Raw genomic sequence first — 6004 nt, forward strand, 5'->3', positions numbered from 1 at the left:
GAAGAAAGCTGCAGAGATGATGTGCTGTTCCCCTCCGATCATGTCGGTGTGGACATGCTCTTACTGGTAATATTAGTCTGGCCTCCATGCCTTGGATAAGATGCTGTCGCTACCGTGAAGTCACAATTTCTCTCTTTCCTTACACTATTCACTGGAAAACAGTCATTAAGTCTGGCCGCACTCACGGAGTGGGCAGTTAAATTCTACCTCCCGGAGGGAGGAATGTCAAAGGATGTGTGGACATCTATTCCAACCGTTAACAGTCATTGGAGGTACTTTGAGGCTATGCAAATATCCTGTTTCTCTGTGAGGTTTCTCAAATGTTAACATCCATCTGGGGACCTGGGCTGCGGCGAGGCCTTTTGCTTTGCTGCATCGCTGACTAATGATCTGTTTCTTAACTAATGAGATACAGCCAAAAAGGGAGTCCAGAGATTCAGCTGTCACGATGAGATGACAGATAGATTCCTGACCCTGATGACCGCAAGAGTTTCTGGTTTGGTTACGTTTATGTTTGCACATCTGGAAGTCTGTCCTCCAGAAAGCGTCTTGGCCGCTTGTTCATCTATCAGTCCAGGCATGTGTCACTGATTGCATTTAGCCGACAGAGAAGAGTCTGGGTGTGGCTGCTGCCGTTGGAAACATCGATTGACTCCTTGTTGGAGGAGAGAGGAGAGCGGATTTCAGGAAACATTCACAACTCCACAGTCTCCACTGTTGTGATCTCTCTCTCTCTCTCTCTCTGATCACTTTGAATTAAGAGCTGACAAGTTCTCGGAAAACAAAAGCAGAAAGGACACACCAACTCGACAGGAGATGGATAGACGCCACATTGTGTGTGTGTGTGTGTGTGTGTGTGTGTGTGTGTGTGTGAGTATATGTGAGCGAGTGTGAGTGTGAATGTGTGTGTACAGGGGGTCCAGCTTTTGGAACTGCCCTGTAATCATTCTGTTTGTCCCTATATAATACACTCAGGTATCTCTCCTATGTATGATTATTTAATTAAACACAGTCACTTTTGGGGTGCCTGGTGGCCCAGTCGGTTAAGTATCCAACTCTTGACTTTGACTCACATCATGATCCCAGGGTTGGGGGATCAAGCCCCAAGTCGGGCTCTGTGCTGAGCGTGGAGTCTGCTTAAGATTCTCTCCCCCCACTTTCTCTGCCCCTCTACCCCGCTCGCCTGCATGTGCTTGCTCTCTCTCTCTCTCTCTCTCTCTCTCAAAACAAACAAACATAGTCACTTCCCCCAGACTGCAAGCTTTTTAAAAGAGTGACTAGGTCTGGTTTGCTTAGCACTGATAGCCCAGTGCATTGCCAGGGACATAAAAGGCACGAAATCATATTAAATGATCAAATGAATGATAAGTACCCTGGAATTATGTATGTCCATGCTTTCCTGATTCTTCTAGAACTCCCCATAACTTCAATCACAGAGGCAGTCTTGTATATGATGGTTATATTCTCTAGGTTATTAGAATAGTGTTATAGTTTATATTATGAGGTGAAAAAAAATTTGTGGATGAGCCTAGGGATTGAACTTTAATATAGAGCCCTATTCAGGATAAATTGACTTTGGGCAGACTAGAAAAAAAATTGTGGAGTCAGTGATATTTGGACTCAGATTCCAGCTTCGTCACTTATCAGCCATGTAGTATTGGGAAATTTGTCTCAGCTCCCTGAGACTTTTTTCCTTTGTATACCAGGGGTAATAGTCTCTATCTCAGCATTTGCCAGGACTAGATGAAGTTTTAAGTACAATGTAGGCATATGGGTATTAATGTAGTATACGTAAAACAAGTATATGTATGTACTTGTCTGTATATATACACACATGTATATACACACATACATTTTCATATGTATATATGAATCCGTCTGTTTATCCTCTACCTATATTATATATCTATAGTTCCTGGTATATATATAGCAACTGTATCAGTCAGGGGCCACATTAAGTATTTCAACAGAGTGTACTATGAAGGAATGGGTCAAACAGGTGTTAGAGAACTAACAAAGCAAAGGGAAAGCGCAGGGAAAGCACCTGCAGCAAGGGCTACCACTCCCAAGGCCAGGGGCACAAAGGGGAGAGGTCAGGTGTGTTAAGATCTAGAAGCTTGGGGGAAAGGCCCTGTCCTGCTCAGGGAGGGGGACGCCTGCCAGTCAGTACTGGCCCTCCAGGACACAATGGGCTGGTTCTGGGAGCTTCACGACCATAACAACAAGAGCCCGAGACTGGTACCAGCAGCTGCCAGGGCGAAGGCTGTGACCGTGGGGACACCGCCAGGACAGCAGGCCAACGGGAGCTGCTCCAGCCCCGAAGAACCTCCCAGCGACGGGGAACAGGCTTTGCAGGGGCCGCCCAGCATCAGAAAGCAGAGGGTGTGCAAGGGAGGGGTGGGAGCCGAGAGACAATAGCTCAGTGACCGGCGAAATCATGTAACTCTAGGCGATTCTTTGATCATTTTGGCAGCTGCCTAGAATTCCACGGTGCAGCTGCAGAACAGTTTATTTACCCGTTTTCATGCTGCTGGGTATTCAAGTCGGGTCCAGGGTTTTCTTATCTGGAATGATGCTGCAATGAGCGTTTCTTTAATATTCTTTGGATGGTGAAACTTGCGGTTGGGGAGGGCTTTATGACGTTCCACAGACAATAACGGAGTTATTAATCGGTACTCTTTTCCTGCAATATTGGATGTCTCATAATTATGTAAATCCAGGTGGTATAAATGCTATAACCAAAATATCTTCTGTTCCCATCCTTTTGGGAATAAAACTCTTACAGAAGGACGATTAGCCCCTCAGGGAGTGCCCCGAACAGAGAGTTTCAATAAAGATTTGATGGCAGTGCTGCTGAGGACGTAACCTCCCCCAGTTCCGGTGCATTAGCTGCAGATTCCAAAGATTAATTTCCTTCCTCGCTGAATCTAACCAAACACAAATAGCACATGTTAGTGGTAAATATGGTAACTTACTGTGTTTATTTCTCCGAGAGCGGGTAAATATTTAGCTAAGGCATGTCAGTCCAAGGTCAGTCCAAGGTCTCCCAGAGTGCTTCTCCTTTAACAAGGAAGTCCTCTTTGAAACGTTCTGTAATTTTCTATACATTTGCTTGGTTTTTCTCTTAAAGATCATGCTTGGTGCTCAGGGCAGGTGAAACATTTTGGAAAAGCAAGAGTGCCATCTGGTGGAACGTTGGTATTTAATTTTCTTCTTTCTTTCTTTCCCTTTTTCTCTTTCTTTCTTTCTTTCGTGATTTTAAATTAACTGTAGAGCTACTACAGAAGATTTGCAGGATTCTTTAAATTATTTTCAATATTAATTTTTCTTTTTAAACACCTCATCCTTTTGGCATTGGGGTAGTATTAGTGTTGATTTGCATCCCAGCTTTTGAGCCCAGGTAATTTCCATGAAATGAAATTTAATGTTCAACACGTGCATTTGCAGATACCGATTCTGCTTCGCTTTGGTACCCTGTTGGTAGGGAGGGTGGGGTCTGGAGAAAGATTGCACGTGTCAGTAAGAGAAGGATTCCAGGCCCTAGTGCTTTGACTCGTACGTGGGATCCTTACGGGCTTAGAAAGGAAGACGCAGGACCCAAAGACCTCGCTAGCTGCTCTCTGGCCAAATCTTCCTTCTCTTCCACCTCCTGGCCCCACGCAGAAGTATAAGACGTGCCGTAGCAAGGGGAGGAAAAAAATAAAGTATGCAAGTCAGATTCAGACCTCTTCCATAGCTCTTAATTTATTCCTTTCGAATACACTTGTGGAAAAAGGTTAAGCATATTGAATTTTTGGAGGAATTTGCCTAGTTGCATCCTTTTTTTGGCCAGGCAGCCAACTTCTTGAAAGTTCTCCTGAAGCCTGTTTGAGTTCTACCTTGCCCTGCATGCCTCTAGAGACTCCTGAACTGGTTGTAGTTTACATAATTTCAGTTTGAGGAGAAAGAATCTACCCGGTACCTTCCCATTCTTCTGAGAGCGGCAGTCCGCTGTTTTGGAAAAGGCCCCTGCTCGGCCACACTCCGACCACGCGGCCTCCTAGAAGCTGGCACCCTCTGGCCACAGTTGATTGGTCTGGGCTGGAACCTGATGCGGATGGCCAGCCAATCAGCACCATTCCCAGGAGTTTCTGAATTTCAGAGAGAGCAGAACTGGTCCTTTTCTGGTGCATGTGCAGTGAAAAGAGAATGAAATTGTTACCCAGACAGAGCAGAGCAAAGGATGGTAAAGTTCCGGTGGTTTTCAAGTCCTTGGTTGGAGTTTTTCTAAGTCTCAGCTGCTCCTCTGACTTTCCCAGGGCTTGACTATGTGACACAGTTCCAAAAAGTTCCTCTTTTGTCTAAGTCTAACCTGTTTCAGAGTAGTTTTCTACAGGGGCGTCTGGATGGCTCAGTCGCTTGAGTGTCCGACTTCGGCTCAGGTCATGATCTCGTGGTCCATGAGTTCGAGCCCCATGTTGGGCTCTGTGCTGACAGCTCAGAGCCTGTTCCAGATTCTGTTTCAGATTCTGTGTCTCTCTCTCTCTGCCCCTCCCCTGCTCATGCTCTGTCTCTCTCTGTCTCTCTGTCAAAAATAAATAAACATAAACAAAATTTAAAAAAAAGAATAATTTTCTACCGTCTGTGTCCAAGAGTCTTAACGAATGAATACACATGGAAGGACCACATCAAGGTCACAGAGTGATCAGGAAAGGTTGGCCAGACCAGAGTATTTCAAAAAGATATGTGCATATACCCTTTTAGGTGATGATAAAGTTGTATGAAGAAAAAGTGGAGGGGCGCCTGGGTGGCGCGGTCGGTTAAGCGTCCGACTTCAGCCAGGTCACGATCTCGCGGTCTGTGAGTTCGAGCCCCGCGTCGGGCTCTGGGCTGATGGCTCAGAGCCTGGAGCCTGTTTCCGATTCTGTGTCTCCCTCTCTCTCTGCCCCTCTCCCGTTCATGCTCTGTCTCTCTCTGTACCAAAAATAAATAAATGTTGAAAAAAAATTTTAAAAAAAGAAAAAGTGGAATAAGAAGATGGAGAGGGGTTGGAGATCCCCAATGCCAATGGACATTGTGAGAGTCTCTTTGGTAAGAATAGCTTGAGAGAGGGTAGAGGCTGAGAGAGGGGGATCCCATGGAAGACCCAGCGTCAGAACAGTGTAGCTAAGTGAATAGCAGGGGCAAACATCTCGAGGCAGGAGTGAGCTTGTAGTTCCAGAAGAAACAAAATGGCCACGATGGCCAAGCAAGAGGAAGAAGAATGGGCGGCAGGATGGGGACAGTCGGGACAGGGCCTGGAAGAACCTTGAGACCATGGTAACATTCATATTTTATTGTTACAGGAGGCCTTCGAAAGTAACCTAAATATGTTATTTACTTTTTTAGTGGTGGTGCCAGAGTTTTCAATATACATTTACAACTAATCACGCCCTCTTTCAGAGAACACTATACACTTCATGTACGACAGGGTGTTCCCAATTTCTCCCTCACACCCAATAATGATAGCATTGCTGTCATTTCATTTCACTGATCTATAAACTGGTGATCCAGAATCACCCAAGACATTGTTGCTATTATCGTTTTGAGCAAACCGTCATCTGTTAAATCAATAAAGAATGAGAAAAAAAAAAAAAACCTTCACTTATTCCTTCTCTAATGGTCTCCCTTTATGTAGAGCTGAGTTTCTGACTTACATAATTTTTTTTCTTTCTTAAGAATTTCTTTTACCATTTCTTGCAAAGCTGGAACCCTGGCAACAGATTCCCTGAATTTTTGTTTGTTTGCTTCACTTTTGAAGGATGATTTTGCTAGATAGAAAATTCTAGGTTGGTGGGTTTTTTTTCTCCCAACTCTTTTTTTTTTTTTTTTAACATATATTCATTTTTGAGAGACAGAGAGAGACAGAGCATGAGCAGGGAGGGGGAGAAAGGGAGACACAGAATATGAAGCAGGCTTCAGGCTCTGAGCTGTCAGCACAAAGCCCGATGTGGGGCTCGAACTCATGAACTGTGAGATCATGACC

The sequence above is a fragment of the Felis catus genome, chromosome A1 (assembly GCF_018350175.1).
Source record: "Felis catus isolate Fca126 chromosome A1, F.catus_Fca126_mat1.0, whole genome shotgun sequence".
Taxonomy (NCBI): domain Eukaryota; kingdom Metazoa; phylum Chordata; class Mammalia; order Carnivora; family Felidae; genus Felis; species Felis catus.